An 18,668-nucleotide genomic window follows, 5' to 3' on the forward strand; every position below is an offset into this window, starting at 1 on the left:
TCAATTTTGTGACCCCCGGGGCAGGGTCAAATTTGACCCAAGGGATTAAATTTGAACAAATTTGGTAGAGGACTATTAGATGTCACTATATACCAAATTTGATAGCCCTACGCCGGATTGTTATGGACAAGAATTTTTTTGAAGTTTTCACAAAATAGGCCTTATTTAAGCAAATTTTCAATTTTGTGACCCCCAGGGCAGAGTCAAATTTGACCCCAGGGGCATAATTTGAACAAATTTGAAAGAGGTTCACCCCAGGAACATTCCTAAGAAATTTCATCAGAATTGGACCAGTAGTTTAGGAGAAGATGTTTAAAGGAAAAGTTTATGCATGGATGCACAATGGACACAGGACCTTTGGCCAGTGGAGCTAAAAATCAAATTAAACATTTAGTTTTGATGTAAAATCAGTTTTTATATGCAAGTGTTTATTTCACTTATAAATTAAAACAGCATATTATTCATTATTGAAAAGATTATTCCAAGCTTGATGTCATATTTCAACTTTGCATAGTGTAGTTAATTGAACATTGTATTGAACTGTATGGGCAGCTATATTTTTTAATTTATGTATGTTGTATTATACAAAATGCATTATTTCTACCACAAGTAGACCATATAAGGCCTACTGCTACTAAATAGGCACTGGTATGAATTTGACACTGTTTTTGATGCTCATACAAAACTTTAATTATTACTACACTTTAGTATATTAAATATTTTCAAGTTTTTGTTCAACATTTTTTTGCAAAAGAAAAGAGTGTCTTAATGCATTTGAAAATATACTTAAAACAAACTAAAAATGCATTTTAACATACCTTTTTCCTTGTAAAGTGTATTTGGGATGATAAAAAATACACTTGAAGAGTATTAATGCTGGAAAAATGCAGAAAAAAATACATTTGTTTCTGTTAGAAGTGTGTCTTGTCTGCATTTTTAAGTGTATTAAATGCACATCAAATGCAGATAAATACAATGCCAATACTGTTACATGTATTGTAATGGACATAAAATGCACTTGTTCTTGTAATTAAATGCTTTAGTGAATTGAAATAACCTTTTATAACGTTTTAACAATTAATAATACCTTTTTATATAAATTTTCTTTTGAAATGTGACACTTAAATGATTTTTGCACCACTAGTAAGAGGTATAATTTGTGCTCATAATGCTTTATCATTACACTATATAATATCATTTGTTGTATAAAAATTGCCCGTAAAATTCATGTGAAAGCTCAAGAGATCAATAGCAGCGTGCTATACCCTGCTCCTTTTTACATGACTTGATGGTATTTAGTCCCCAATTCTACATGGCTAAGGGAAAATTAATGTGCAGATTTGACAAATAAGTCTTAACTGGGATCCAATAGGCAGACTTTCATATTACTTGTATTTAATTTAAATCATGATCTGAATTGCTCTTTGGCAAATCTTTGTTGGTCACAGTATTCAACTGAATTTTGTTCACTTTGTAGTGATTATATTTTCTATATTTATCAGACAACACCTTTCTTCAAAAGTTTAACATGATTGCTTGGTTAATTTAGAAACAAAATCAATGCATCATAACATAAAATGAAAATATGTGTAATAGTAAAAATGGCAGCAAAAAAGCACTAGATTATCTGCCTTAAATCTGAGACGATATGTTGATGTATTAGAATTTCTCATAAATAATGTGTTCCATAGTTGTATAATTGTATAGTATCATGCATGAGTGGTGTCAATGTCACAATACCAATTAAAGCCTATAATTTACTAATACAATTTGAAGTTTGATGTGTGTTTTTTTTCAAGATCTGTTATATATAATTATATATACATGTATATATATATATTGTTGAAAAGTTAACATGCAATAAGTTTACTGAAAAGTGCCAAATAGTTTTACTGATTTGGTTGGATGCATATATGCAGATATATCATGGTTTGTGCAGAGGACAGTAGCAAAAACAAGAGCTGTCTCCGTAGGATGACATATGCCCCCGATAACCGCTTTCATAGAAGTTATGAGCATTTTTCAAAACCTAAACGCCGACCCTAAGTTCAAGGTCAAAGGGGTCAAAATTTGTGTGTGTATGGGAAGGCCTTGTCCATATACACATGCATACCAAATATGAATGTTACATCTGAAGCGACATAGAAGTTATGAGCATTTTTCAAAACCTAAATGCAAAGTGTGACGGATAGACAGACGGACAGTGCGATCACTATATGCCCTCCTTTGGGGGCATAAAAAAGTGTTTCACATTGTTTTGGTAAATTAGTAATGTAGTTATAAGAACAGAATCATCAATTATAAAGTTATTGATTATAAAGTGTTGCTGGCATATTTGATGCATTCTTGTAGCTATAAGAAGGTCCCTGTTTTATCCCCACTGGCACCGAGTGAGGGTTCTCAAAATCTTTAAACAATATAAATAACTACATATAGGGTCAAGAGCCTTGTTGATATGGGGGCTAAACACCTGAAATCAAAGCGACCCAGGATAAAGGCCGAGGCCAAATAAATAAACCAGAGGCCGCATGAGCCTGCTATACTCTGAACAAGTATTGTTTCTTCTCAGAAAACTGGCTTAAGTGTCTTACTAAGCTTTAGACTTTGAGTTTCAGTGCAATCAATCTAAAATAAATTGGTCAAATTAAATAATAATTTGTAAAAAATAAACATTCTGCACAAATTCAATTATTTACTTTACCTGTGTGCATGAATCATTTCAGTCTTGATGGTTAGTGAACTATGTCAAAAGCACCATATCTATGAAACACTTGTATTTTGAATAGTGCAAGGTTCCACAGAAATAATGCTGATGATAATTCTACACGATGATGAATTACTAGATTACATATATTTCTAAATTCCATTTCCACCAACAATTCGGTTATTCCACTACCAGTTCACATGCTTCATACACAGTTGAAAATAACACTATTCCACTCAACAACCGTGACAAATGTACTCATTTTTTCAACTTTTCGCAATTAAAATTGTCTTCTACTGTTATTGTTGTTGTTGTACTTTTGAAAGTAGTTCGAAAGATGGCGACTATTAACCCAGAGATTGATTTATGAAATAAATCGTCTGCTGATCCAGAGTGTGGAAGACCTTGACAATTTTGACGAGTAAACAGACAATTGCAGCGACTGACACTTTATTTGACAAAATACAGGGCAATACGTTTTCCGACTTCGGACGACGAATTTAAGGACGCGCATAACGTGTTTTTATATAATGTTATGGGTATGCCGTGTGTGATCCGATGCATCAATGGCGCCCATGTTAAAATAATTTCCCCAAGAACAGGGAACGACAAAAGTACAAACAAAAATCAAAACACGTAAGAACTAGTATCTTACCTTTAATAATCCTTTAAAATCCATCTAATAATCCATTTAACTCAATAATTGACGATATTGCATCTAGGGTCTTTAATAATAATTTTAGCATAGTTAAATAAAGACCCTTATGCCATTCTATCACTTTATTCAAATGAGTTTATGAACGCGATAAACTTTCTTCTTCGTCACACGCTACGTCATGTGCTCTACATTACTGCTGTTCAAATGAACCGGAGCAGTTTATCTAATAATAGCCGTTGGTAAACTCGGTTGCATTTGCAGATTTCTGCATACAAACATAATTATGTTTAAACTTGCACAATGTTTTATATATCTATGGTAAATGCCCTTATATTGTACGAGAAAATAATTTAATATATAAATACACAAAGAATGGAAAACATTCCAGTACACAACAGATAAATGAGTAGAAAATACCCGTGTACAAAATGGGACGTTCCAAATTCCAGTGTGGTGCTATTTTTACCATCTTATACTTTACACAGCTCTATGCCTAACGTGAATTAAATAGGAAAGCAAACATAGCAGATTATTCATGAACTGTGCGATATGTGTATGGCTTGTTGTACATTCTGAATATTTAAGTTAAATGTCAAAAGTATATGCTTTGGTTATAAACAATGCACATTACACGAAATAAGGAAAATGTGATCAATTGACAATTCAGATATGTCGACATACAGTACATCGAGGGCTGAACGGAAAACTGCAGTATCTCCTTCTTAATATAATATAAGTTACAACAGTCTTCCGTTCACCCCTCGACATGTAGAAAACATGTGAAGTAAGTCGCGTTTATAATAAATCGTCAAAAAAATGGGGAAAATGACGCAATAAGTTTGTCATTTTATGACGCCATCAATCAGCTGATTCATTATACGGATGGCGAAAAATTATGTCATATGACTAGATTTAAAGGTTGAAGGTCGTATAATTTTGAAGCTTAAGTTTTGTCGACTGTGTTTCTTATGAAAAATCATTCAGTGGTAAAGTAAATATAAATAAAAAAATAACAAAACAAAAATCGTGTAATTTTATATTTTATTTCAACATTTCTTTTGGTGAATATGTTATATATATATATATATTTCTGCAAAATATGCACATTTTCTTCTAATGGGTGACCTTATAATTCGATCAATGAACCAAACAATATCGACCAAATTTTAGCGCATATCGCATGACGTCATTTAAAAAGTAGTCCGTGCACGCGACAGGTATATTCCACAGTGTTGAATACAAGCAAGTATATTCCACAACGTGTTATACCGTCAATGTCGCGGTGAAAATGGGATAAAATGCGTTTTCGTGTTTCTAGTAATATTAATACATTTCGAATATTGTCGCGCAATTTATGAAAATATAAAAAGCATTGTAAAATCTGGTGTGTATATTTCGAAGATTTGCCCGGACGTTCATGCACCCGAAAGCACGACACTGAACCATGTCAAATAACGTTTGTCCTTCGAAAAACTAATTTCAACACAAGCTTTAAATAAAACTCAACGAAAAACTAACAAAATAACACGATGTTTACTCTTACAGTTGACGTTAATCGCTAAGTGTTCCAGCTCCAATCCGTAATAACAATCGACGAGTTTCCGTGTCATGCACGCTGTGTCAAGTTTACGTCACAACCAAAATAGGTTGCGAAAATACCCGAGCGGTTTACGGAAAACATAAACATCATATAATTATTTATAAAAAAGCATTTTTCGCTATAAAAACGGCAGTTCTCCTTTATCAATTCACGGCTCTCGCAATGTGTACAACATTATTGAATAAATGCTCAAAATATTAATCATAAAAACGCACGAATTATACCTTGATATTTCATGTATGTCTCTGAAAACTTGAATAGCGCTTAAATGTGCAAAGGAGTTTTGCACCAAAAATGCTCATGATTAAAACAGCTGCGAGCATTATTTGTTTTCTTAGTATCGTTAGACAAGAATGTGACTTTTTTACAATTGCTTAAACAAATATTAATGTTACCTGAGCGTATAAACTTACTTGAAAGTATATCACGCTGAAAACAATTAACAGAATCAAAAAAAAAAAAAAAGCGGTATTCTGTATTCCGTCTTAACACACGAGCGAAGTTCTTATGATTGAAATATAGCAAACCTTTCATATGTTCTGCGTACGCATTCAAGTAATTCACTTAATCTCCGGTAATTGCGAAGATTATTGGCAAAAGAGAGTGAGATGAGCTGAAATGCGCCGAACAATCAAGAGGTTGTTGTGGCATCTCTGTGCTTGAATCTAGGACGAAAGTACAAATGTAATAAATGGCCCGTGCTCTGTGAAAAAGGGGTTTAATGAATATGCGTAAACTTACGTCCCAGATTAGCCTGTGCAGTCCTCATAGGCTAATCAGGGAAGACACTTTACGCACATTCATTAAACCCCCTTTTCACAGAGCACGATTAAAATGTTTGTGTTCAATACACATGTACTACAGTGCATAGAACATCAGCAACAGTTTTATTAAAACGTATTATACCATATCATATCAATTTAAAAACATAAGTTGAATTTGCTTAATACTTTGTTTTATTTATGTCGCATATATATACAGACGAAATGCAAACAGCCCTGGAAGATCTGCCATGAGCCGTTCCGAAAATACTTTAAAGAAAATAAGAGACACTCAAGTTTCATTAAAAACATTTGCTCATTAAAATTGCTGCTGCAACCTGAAAGAGTCAATTGGTTGGGTCATAAATAAGCCATAACATGCATTTTGCTTGAATGTTGCTCGTACAATGTGATTTTTAACCATTTGGAGAATAAGGGCCGGGGCCCCTTTGAATTGGGTAAAATCACGCCGTTTTGACTTAAATTATTAATGTGTTGTTGTTGTTCTTTTTTGCTTAAAAATTATTGAAAAGTACCCATCTGCCTATCTCTAAAACTCTAAAAAAAATACAAACGTTTCTTGTTTAAGTATCGCGTAATCAGTATTCGTCGATAATATTTATATACGTAGATAAATGTTATGTTTTAACGTAAATAGTTCCGTAGATATTCATTAAGAAACTATGTAAGATCTCATATCAAAGCAGTACAGAACTGCCTTGTTCTTTAAACTGTAATATTTCTGTATGTATGCTTTTTAATTAAGATTAATATTTAATGAAATACAAAATATATAACACGAAATAGATTTAACTTACATTTTTTCCGGCTAGATCTATGTGCCATATATTGCCTTTACGCTTTTATGTATGCTTCAATTTTCTTTTTTGTTCTTTTTTATACTTTAGTCTTTGTTGTGTGTTTGTCGATTATGATAAGTTATTTATTTGTTATGCCAATCATTTCTCATAATTAAACCTCAATGATTTCATACAAAGCGTTTTTTTACCAAATGTGTTATAATAAACCAATCTCATTCATTTAAGTTCCTTTAGGATAAATAAAAGTTATTTCGATGTTATATGATTTTGAAATTACAGTTTAACAAGTTAAGCATTAGTTATGTTCATGACGATGATATATAATATAGTTCAATACCGCAATGTGATCACGGAGTGAGATTTACTGCACTGTGATATATTTGGAGATGGCTAGAGACAATCCCTGGCGCTTGACACAGGTTGTCCCATAAATACGATGGTTATCCGGACCATGACATTCGCGATGAAAACAAATATAGTATTGGGAAAATGTACAAATCGCTATCATGTTTCACTAGGCTACACATTCGTCTCTCGAGGTATAATTGTTTATATGGTGAATTCATGCGTGATATGTTTGAAATGAGACTCGGAGTCCTTAGTTATAATTTTATCACTTATCGATAGTATATTGAGCATATAAAATATTTATATAATTGTGATTAAAGAATAATTAAAGCATAATTTTAAGCAAACAAATACAGTTACTATAAATTACATACTGCAATCTCAAGCTACAAAGCATATTAAAGAAAAAGAAAACCTACTTGGCACAGCAAAATCAACACTTGGTATGTGAACAGAAGGGTGGTTCAATACGTTCAAGAATATTCACATCGCACTTTACCTATTGATTGAATACTTTCACAATCGAGTAAAGATTACTTCCAATAACAAACGCAGGTTTAAATCTACCAGAGGCGCACGTTGCAAATTACAAACGAGACCCAGTTAGTCCACACGTTGATTTTATTGTTAAACACTAACATTGATAATATAAATTTAAACCACTTCACAAGAGATACGTCCACATTTAACCGGTGTAAAGTAGTCATTTATTGTTTCACAAATCGGTAACATTTGTCAAAGCATAATCAGATACATGAGTTCATAGGATGAGACGCATTTATTTGACAGCGTAATTGCATTACAGTGTTAACACGACTGAATGAACTGTTATCAGAAAGCGTCGCTAAACGCGTGGCTCTGTGGTCATGTTAAGGTCATAATACACTAAATAGTTTCCCTATATAATTCAATGTAAAAGCGACAACTTTGAGCGAAAATAAATGCAACATTTTGCACATAGAGACCCCCATAACTATACATTTTCTTAAAGGCCATTCTAAGCGGAATCGATTTATGCAATAAAAAAGATATGTCATGTACAATGCAAGAAAGAACTTGACACAAATCAAAATCGACTGTTTTTGCAACTTTTTTTTTCGGCCGTTTCTTAGTGGAATGTAACCTTTTCTAGTGCAATGGTTTACTATAGTCTTCACGTGTATCATATTTCAGGGATTCAGTATTGAACACCTATTCATGCCCTACCATTATCTCCGCAAGATAACACCCGAATAATGGTAAAAAGTATAAAACATGCCTTCCTGTCAACTATGATATTTTTTTAGAGAGTACAGCCCTACATGAAGCGATCATTTAGTGTATTGTAACCTGTAATTTTTAACTGATGTCTTCTCGTGAAATAGGGGAGGTCACTTATGCGTTAAGTTGGAAACCAGTAAATAGTAAGTTTCCTAGTACTTACAATACACTTAATATAAAGTTTAATATTAACCGTACATTTTTTGCTGTTGCAAGAATAGTCGATTTAAATATATTGATTCACTTTAAAAGTTAAAAAATAAAGTTGTGTGCATCTTCTGATTTTTTTTTTACTTCTTAATATTGGACTTTAAAGAGGCCTTTTCACGTTTGGGTAAATTGACAAAATTGAAAAAAGTTGTTTCAGATTCGCAAATTTTGGTTTAAGTTATGATATTTGTGAGAAAACAGTAATACTGAACATTTTCCATGCTATAAAATAGCCATTATATGCATCTTTTGACGATTTAAAAACCCGAAAATTATCAAGCGTTGAAACGCAAAACGAATTAATTATTTGGAGAGTTCCATTGTTGTCGTTATATTTTGTGAAACTATGAGGATTGCTTATATTTAGTACAAAATACATCTGGCATTGTATCCGGAAGGATGGTCGAGTGACTTTTTACTCCAGGACTCCAAGGGTTTGTGGTTCGAGCCCTGCTGAGGCTTACCATTTTATTTTTTTTTATTCTTGATTTGTTACTGGAGATTTTTATATAAAATGTTTTCAATTATCAATATAAAACATATAGTGACATACTTCAAAACCTGCCAAAATCTGTGAAAAGGCCCCTTTAAGCCCATAATGTATAGGTTAAAGCTTCATCAATATCAAATTGCTGTTGCCATTTTTCTATTATCATCATAATACGACTTTAAATATGCATATGGAATAAGAGAGAGAGAGACTCGAGATATTAGTATCTTAACTTCTTTTCGCAAGAATGTGTACATTTTGTCAATTTATTCTTAACATTCATGAGCAAACGAATACAGTCAAAACTGACTTAACGGCCACTTGATAACAACGGTCAACTGCAGACAACGGTCAGTCTGGATTCCCCGACGAAAATCAATCTAAATTACACTTGAAAATAACGGTCAATTGTACATTACGACCAACGGCCAGTATATTTCACTCCGAAAGTCATGTTTGAACTGAAAACAACGGTCATGCCTCAGTCGTTCCGAGTCAAGAAAATTAAGAACAAAAAAGAAACAGGTGCACGTAACAATAAGAACGTGTATAAGTAACAATTATCGGCTGCATTCATAACGACAAAGCATAAGCGCGTGACAAGCAAACAGATCTTTATCGCCGATTAAGTGTTAAAAACAATAATTTGTTGGCGAGTGTTGTCATAATAAAGCGATAAAAGGATTAGTGATCGTCTATTCAGGAAAAATATACATTGAATTGAAACTTTTATAACAAACGTAATATTTTAAACAATATTTTTGCGTCTTTTTGTTTGAATCAGAACGATACAGTTACATCGTACTTTCGTTTTCTGACAGCGAATCCGCTTTTTTACTTATTCGGACGTGACGTTAATTGCATGTGACAATCTTCATTTTAAAAATACATCCCAATGAATGTTATGCGTACTATCGGATTTACTGAATGAACGAAATGCATGAGTAAACAATACTTCTATCGTTGATAAAGTCATAGATTTAATTTTAAAATACTTATGGAATTAAATCAATTTATAACACATCATTTTCGGCATTATTCAATATAAATTATTCATGTTATTATGCTTAGTTATCGGCAATGAGCCTTTGTTTTAGAATGTTCGCGAACGACTGGGTGGGGTAACGACGTGGCAATACTACCAACTTACCAACCATCTAAAAAGTGGTGATCCGAGAATAGAGGTCACTCGTCGACAATGGTCAATTTGGCCATTTCCCTTGACTGACCGCTGTTCTCAGTTTCGACTATAATTGTATATACTCCGCATGTCTTGGCAAAAACATTTCCAGATTATTTTAAACGCAAAATCGTAGTTATACAGAAGTTCATATTCGATAAATAAGAAAACAAGTATATATATTGCATCACACCATAAGACTTATTAAACCTTATTAAATAATTGATAATTTGAATCCAATTTAAATGACAGCACATGCCTGGTTTCCACGATCGGTGGTTCTATTTTCGAATAATTTTATCAATTGGTATTTGAGATATTGAAATATTTGTACACAAATGTGACTGGTGTAGAGAAAGGTCAAACTGATATGTGTCTATATGTGCATATCTTTTATCTGCGCACGTTGATGAAGGGAATGTTTTTCATCTAGCGTGTTATAAATTGTGTAATCACAATGATATCGAATATCCATAGTATTATATTTGACGACTTTACTTGTATATATGGTGTGATTGTTTTTCAGTATCTCATCCCTAGAGTCTTAACAATCTCAAAACTGATCAGCGTCCATTCGCCAGAAATACCAGTAGGGAATCGGCACTACCACCCTTTTGACTCAAAAAGTGTTTGCTAAAAACTAAGACGTATGCATTATAACTGACGTTGTGTGTTATTTAAAAGTAAATAATGAAACAACACTTCTTCTGGTAAGTTCTATAGAGAGCTAAACCAAAATGTTAAACACTAACAGCATCTTGATAAAGCGGAAAATATTTACAACTTACCCTGCTGAGATTAAATTTCCTTTTTTCGGATTAGCCCAACTATACAGGTACGAAACCTGAAACATCATAAACGTTAACATTCAAGAAATGCTTCATTACCTGACCAGCTGTCATAATATAAATAACAAGCATACCACTGTGCGTCACTGACAGGAGGAATCGGAAGATGTCTGACAGAGAACAAATGGTGATCACTATTATCTATTGATTCCAAACCACTCTGCTAGCTCCATATCGGTCTTCTAAATTGTGTTTTCTGAATTATCATAGGCGTAAGTGGTCCATTGCGACACGATAGCTTATTCAACAGTAAACAAAGATAAAAGCATTATGCAGTCTGAGCGTCTAAGCAAACATGGCAATGTTTTGCTTCAACAAAACTGCGAGGCTTTCTAGGTGAATTCTAGCAGTTAACGGATCATATTCAACATGCCAATATAATTATCTTTTTCTCAATCACAGTCTTAAAATACACCCAATTGATTGTTTGAGTTTAAGATGTTTAAAAAAGTTTCAAAATAAATACTGTGTATAGTGTAATCATTTCTTTTTTTCCAGAATATAACCTTGAACACCGTGTCTAACCATACGTGAAATGTTGGCCGCGTATCATGTAATTCATATGTGATTTACAAAATAAATCTACACTCTATTTGCAACACAACTTTTCTGGTGGTCAGCAGCAACAATTATTCTATCCACAAATGGTCTGTGTTTCTGTTGCGTAAACTGCTATATTATACATTCATATTTTGAAAACGAGAATATAAAACGACCACCAGAAAAACTTTGCGAAACCGAAATTTCGCAAACTTAAGTACCCGTTGTCTTGAAGATTTGCTACTTTGAGATATAGTATGCGATTAAAGTATTATCTTTGATAAATAATTGGTTATTTTTGGTTATTTTGCGACAGAAAATGAACACCGTGGTAATATTGATCTTATATATACCCTCTGTCATTAATACTGTTGAAAACGTGCAACACATTAACAATAAGTCCATGCAAAATACTTTGTGCAAATACCATTCAAAGCTATATACACATTATAAAGGTCAGATGACCCGCGTCATGCGGAAATGGATCTTATGTCATATGCGGCCAGAGTTGGTCCATGCTAGCTTGCCTGACCGCGCAGTCTGGTCAGGTGATACGCTGACTGCTATAAAGTCAAGCCATGTTTCGTGGTCTCATATCCGAACTCGGTAGCTCCTGACACGACTGTGCTAATGCGGATATGGCATAAGACACATTTTGGCATGACGCGGCGCATATCACGTCTATTATTTTGATTACATTTCTATTAAAGGGATCTTTTCACGGTTTGGTAAATTGACAAAAATTGAAAAAAGTTGTTTCAGATTCGCAAATTTTCGTATTAGTTATGATTATTGTGAGGAAACAGTATTACTGAACATTTACCATAGTGCAATAGAGCCATTATATTTATCCCATTTTCACCGCGACATTGACGGTATAACACGTTGTGGAATATACTTGCTTGTATTCAACACTGTGGAATATACCTGTCGCGTGCACGGACTACTTTTTAAATGACGTCATGCGATATGCGCTAAAATTAGGTCGATATTGTTTGGTTCATTGATCGAATTTTAAGGTCACCCATGAAAAGAAAATGTGCATATTTTGCAGAAAAAAATATATATGACATATTCACCAAAAGAAATGTTGAAATAAAATATAAAATTACACGATTTTTGTTTTGTTATTTTTTTATTTATATTTACTTTACCACTGAATGATTTTTCATAAGAAACAAAGTCGACAAAACTTGAGCTTCAAAATTATACGAACTTCAACCTTTAAATCTAGTCATATGACATTATTTACTGTAATGTGCATTGTTTATAACCAAAGCATATACTTTTGACATTTAACTTAAATATTAAGAATGTACAACAAGCCATACACATATCGCACAGTTCATGAATAATCTGCTATGTTTGCTTTCCTATTTAATTCACGTTAGGCATAGAGCTGTGTTAAGTATAAGATGGTAAAAATAGCACCACACTGGAATTGGGAACGTCCCATTTGTACACGGGTATTTTCTACTCATTCATCTGTTGTGTACTTGAATGTTTTCCATTCTTTGTGTATTTATATATTAGATTATTTTTTCGTACAATAAGGGCATTTACCATAGATAAATAAAACATTGTGCAAGTTTAAACATAATTATGTTTATATGCAGAAATCTGCAAATGCAACCGAGTTTACCAACGGCTATTATTAGATAAACTGCTCCGGTTCATTTGAACAGCAGTAATGTAGAGTACATGACGTAGCGTGTGACGAAGAAGAAAGTTTATCGCGTTCATAAACTCATTTGAATAAAGTGATAGAATGGCATAAGGGTCTTTATTTTACTATGCTAAAATAATTATTAAAGACCCTAGATGCAAAATCGTCAATAATTGAGTTAAATGGATTATTAGATGGATTTTAAAGGATAATTAAAGGTAAGATACTAGTTCTTACATGTTTTGATTTTTGATTGAACTTTTGTCGTTCCCTGATCTCGGGGAAATGATTTTAACATGGGCGCCATTGATGCATCGGATCACACACGGCATACCCATAACATTATATAAAAAACACGTTCTGCGCGTCCTGAAATTCGTCGTCCGAAGTCGGAAAACGTATTGCCCCGTATATTTTGTCAAATAAAGTGTCAGTCGCTGCAATTGTCTGTTTACTCGTCAAAATTGTCAAGGTCTTCGATAGCTAAAGAAACTTCAGCGTACAGTTTATTAAGTATTGACAGACCTGTACAAAGTCGCGCCAGTCAAAAATCATAAAAAGCGACATTTAAAGTAATGGTAGCCAGAACTAGGTCGTCGATGGTGTACATGTATGTTGACATCGACAGCATTTTGTCAGGAGTAATGGCCGCCATATTGGATTTTGATCATTTTCTTTCGAAAATAAAATAAATTATAGTAAAGTAAAATCTTCTTTTCGCGGTCGTAATGTGTTAAAATTCGCATACTGCGTAAAATTGAATGTAGGCATATGGTGATATTTTTACTTGTTTTACAGTTTGTGTGTGAATTTTTTAAAGACTATTTCGCGTACCAGAACAAATACATGTATATCACTACGCATGGTTACATTTGTTTGATTTTAAGCGCTTTAATGACGGAATGAACATTATTGTTAAGGTTATTAGATCTATTTATGTTAAACGTCACGTTGAAAAAATCAAATGGGATAAATAGAATACTAGGATTAGCGTTGAATACAGAGAAGTTTATGTTGCTCGGCTCGAACACCGAAAGCGCTCGCCAAGGCTCGCGCTTCCGGCGTTCTAAGCCTCGAAACATAAACTTCTCTGTATTCAACGCTAACCTAGTATTCTCTATGTATCTTTTGACGATTTGAAAACCTAAAAATTATAAAGCGTTGCAACGCGAAACGATTGAATAATTTTGGAGAGTTCTGTTGTTGTTTAAATTTACGAAACTACGAAGATTGCTTATATAAGGTATAAAGTACTCAATCTGCGTGTACCCGGTGGAATAGCCGAGAGGTCTAATGCGTTTTTACTTCAGACTATTTCCATGACTCCGGGGGTCACTGGTTCGAGCCATGGTACCGGCTACTTTTTTTTTCCTTTTTTAATTTTATTCTTGATTTTTTACTGGAGCTTTTAAGATCCAATGTTTACATTTATCAATATAAAGCAATTAATGACAAACTTCAAAATATGCCAAAATCTGTGAAAAGGCCCCTTTAAAATATCGGGCAGTCTTATTGATTTGATTTCTCGAAACACGTGGCTAGGTTTTACAAATACGGTTAAGGTTAACTAAAATCATATCAGAATGGCATAACCATTCATGAGGAAATATATTTCATGCAACAGCGTTAAATGAAATAATTTCATGTAATTTAATGAATAGTGGTAAGTCACGCAGTTAAATCTGACTCGATTTCTCGCTTCTTTTAATATTGCTATATATATCTTCATATCGGATCATTCGGATGTCATTATTTGTTTTATCACGTCACAGTCCAATATGTTTATCGTATTGAACGCAAATGTACAGTCAATTTTCGAATTTTGTATTTGACGGCCGGCCTATAAACGATAGTTTTCTATTCCTTCCCAAAAGTATCATTTAAAGAATCGTATATTGAAAACGGCTTAAAATTTTGCAATATATGTAACACCATTTTACACTTTCGTAACAAGCAATTAATAGTTATATTAAAATTTTAATATAATGATGATGTTGTTGTTCTTGTAGTAGCTGGGCCGTATAATGTGGTATCCTGAAATAAACAACCGTAAAAAAAAACCCATCCAATATGAAGTTACAATTAAACAACACTACCTCAATGTATTCACTAACGACTTCATTCGCGTCATAAGGGTCGAAAGCTGTATGTGATTTTGTACGGATTTAATTCTGCAATCTAACTGTACATGGTGTGTTTTATTCCGGAGTAACTCTATTGAGCATGATTCACTTAGTAACTTGTCTTCAGATAATCTGTTATTTGTAAATGAGGTAAAAAAAAATACAAATTACTACCTTTTTTCGATCACATGTTTCAATACACATTATTTCCAATACGATAAACAATACAACTTCGCTAGAATTATTCCACTTTAATTATTAGTTTATATGGTTTATCATATAACTTATGTCTGCTAATATACATTTAACTTAAACCGTCCTTTTTTACGGGGGGAAAACATTACAATATAATATATATACATACATAACTCTATGAATGAGGATGTGCATAGTTGTATTACATACCATTAAAGGTTATTAAAACATAATTGTAGTTTTCCAAGATTTGTCTGGAAACCAGAATTATTGTTTCATTAATAGTTTTTACCACAGCACAGTTAAAAAATATACGGCTAAAAATATTAAATAAATAGAAAATCACTTATTTACAACGAACAATTGCAACTGACAGTAACTGTCACTTTTATACATTTTAATATACATGTACAGAGGAAACACAGACTGAAATGCAAACGTACACAATCTTTTACAGCAAGGTAATCATAAATATTGGAAGCATGAAGTAGGTCAGTATTTTTTTATAATATTATTTGATATATATGTGGCCAATAATTTTTTAATTAATCATACAGATATTATCTTTCACACAAAATGCCTAATCTAGAAAAGATTAATTTAAGTTCATCCTTTTTATAGACTGACATGAATTTGATATTTGGATGAAAAGGCTTTTTTATTTTCCTTTAAATAAAGAACAATACTAAATCAATTTGGAACTGTCTTAACAATAAATATGATAAATATAGTTGCATAACAATTTAATATATACATGCATACAAAAATTAACAAGAATATATATAAACCCGACAAAAAAGGATTAATAACAAGAAACATGATTTTAAATAGCATTCTAATTTAGGTTATTGCAATTATTTTCAATGAATAATAAGTCATTATAAACATCAATTAAACTGCCATTGTTTTTATTGACGTTCAAACGTTTGATGGGCTTCAAATTTTTAAAATATAAAAAATTAATAAATATATATCTTATTTTGCATTGTAGAAAGAATTGATACCATAATTATTTAAAAAAAAAAACAAACAAATATTAGTTTTTTCATCTAATATAAAATCAAATATTGTTTAATCAAATATAAATGTTTAGTCAACTATTGCTTGAACTATATACATAATTATATACATTTCGCCATAGGCTGCGTTACATTATATGACCAGCTGTGTATCATGTTGAGGAACAAACATCAAAGCCCACTCGTCCTTAAACTTCACTTAGACAATGGATCCTGCATGTTCACATTTTGTTTGAATTCCTATGTTGTGATTAGACAAAAAAAGAAAAGGTGGATAATAGTATTTTGATTTGTTATTAGAAAAGAACGACATAAATGGTATCGACCAATAGAAAAAGAAGGAGATTAAAAGTTACAAATTAGTTAAACAAAAAAGTTTATTCTGTTATTAACGGAATTTCTATGATTTTCACATAAATTGTTATACCAAAAAAAAACAACACACGTACTCTTCTACGGAACAATAATTAACAAATAAGCTAAGATGTGCCAACCCTTCCCGAAAAAGTGTGTAAAATGCGCATTTAATGCGCATTTAATGCGTATAAAACGCAGCGGTATTGGCACCGTATTAATTCACTTAAACAAGTGAAATAATTCACTTTACTAAGTGAAATAATTCACTTTACCAAGTGAAATAATTCACTTTACCAAGTGCATTTTTCTGTTGAAAAGTGTGTTTTTCTGCATTTTTCGCAAATAATACACTTTTTGAGTGTATTAATGCGCTTTTGTGTTGTTTTAAGTGTATTTTCCAGTGAAAATAATACGCTTAAGTGCATTTTTTGTTACCGGTAAGTGTACTAAAGTGAACTTATACGCTTCAGTTTATTTTTTCCCCAAAAAGGGCACTTCAAGTGTATTTAAGTGCATTTTTACTGCGTTAATTTACTATGGAAAACATGATGAAAAATGCACGCAAAGTGTATTATTCTAGTGCATTAATACAATCAAGTGTATTTTTTATACTAACAAAAACGCTCTAGTGTTTTTTGAGTGTATTAGTGCACTTAAATACACTCAAGTGTATTTTATAAAAATGTGCACTATTTTTAAAAAATACGCTCTAGTGTATTTTTAAGCGTATTAGTGCACTTTAAATTCACACTAGTGTATTTTTAGAAAAACGCTCAAGTTTATTTTAGTAAAATGTGCACTATTTAAAAAAAAATACGCTCTAGTGTATTTTTAAGTGTATTAGTGCACTTAAAATTCACTCAAGTGTATTTTTTTAAATACACTCAAGTGTATCTTTGAAAAATTGTTTTTTTTTAAATAAATTCATTTGAATATGAAAAAAAACAGTGAATTGAAACAATAACAGCAAAAAAAATTGTAAATAGACATATTTATTGAAATAAAATAACATTTCTAAATAAATTTGTACAAACTTATAAGCACTATGAACATGGAAGCACATTTAAGATACAAACAACTTTGTGAACTTGGAACTTTATACAACTATTTAAACACATATTAAATCAGCGTTAACTATAAAGGGGACATATCTACGGCTAGAACAGTATTTTATATTCTGAATAAACAAAAAACAAACTTATTACATGATTTCTTAAATACAGATCTTTTTGTTAAAATAATCAACAATCATAACTATAAAAAAGTTCTGCTGGGACACTTCGCAGGCTTGGGGAAATCTGTGAAGTAAATTATTTATTTATGAAATGTACTTGCAATAATCAACTTTTAAAAGTACTTTAGTGTAGAAAATATTAATTAAAACTTGAAAGTTCAAACCCTATAACTTTTGGGCGTTTTACCCTTTTTTCTTCATGATTTCATCATTAAAGTATTGTTCGTTACTATTTTATATTCACAACACTTTTACAAATTTGTTATTATGAATATTTGCCTTCACATAGAAAACCGCAGATATGTCCCTTTAGCACAAACAAGATTTAAAAAAAATCTCATTTAAACAAATACTAAATATTTTCTTAAAGCACTTTCTCATGTTTGCTTCAATAACAAAAGAACAACACTTATAATATGCTTGAAAATCATCTTTGTAAGTCAAAAAGTACATAAAAATGAATTATCAAATAAGACCAAAATAATATTAACATTAAATGTATGTGATATAAAATGAGACATTTGCGGAAGATTGTATGGCCAAAGGTAAACCGCAGTGGACCCCATCAGTCAAGTATTTAGACCGCAGCTGCTGCAGAGAACTGAATCACATCTGTTTGAGATACATGAAGCGCAGCGGGTGGTGGAAACTGGA

At 32.1% G+C, this 18,668-nt stretch overlaps 1 protein-coding gene across 7 annotated transcripts in view; it reads right to left on the minus strand.

Moving 5' to 3' along the window:
• LOC127871113 (uncharacterized) overlaps window positions 1-10,997 on the minus strand; it is a 37,100-nt gene extending 26,103 nt beyond the window's left edge. For 3 of the 7 annotated variants that reach the window (XR_008045159.1, XM_052413848.1, XM_052413826.1), the window contains exon 1: window positions 7,312-7,730. The gene's annotated coding sequence lies outside the window, so the exon portion shown is untranslated. Of the gene's footprint in view, window positions 1-3,359; window positions 3,476-5,489; window positions 5,628-7,311; window positions 7,731-10,820 lie in introns of those variants that run through there. The other 4 variants (XM_052413835.1, XM_052413843.1, XM_052413846.1 and 1 more) reach the window with 4 other exon arrangements.
• Between the last annotated feature and the right edge of the window lie 7,671 nt (window positions 10,998-18,668).

This window comes from Dreissena polymorpha, chromosome 1 (genome assembly GCF_020536995.1).
Source record: "Dreissena polymorpha isolate Duluth1 chromosome 1, UMN_Dpol_1.0, whole genome shotgun sequence".
NCBI lineage: Eukaryota > Metazoa > Mollusca > Bivalvia > Myida > Dreissenidae > Dreissena > Dreissena polymorpha.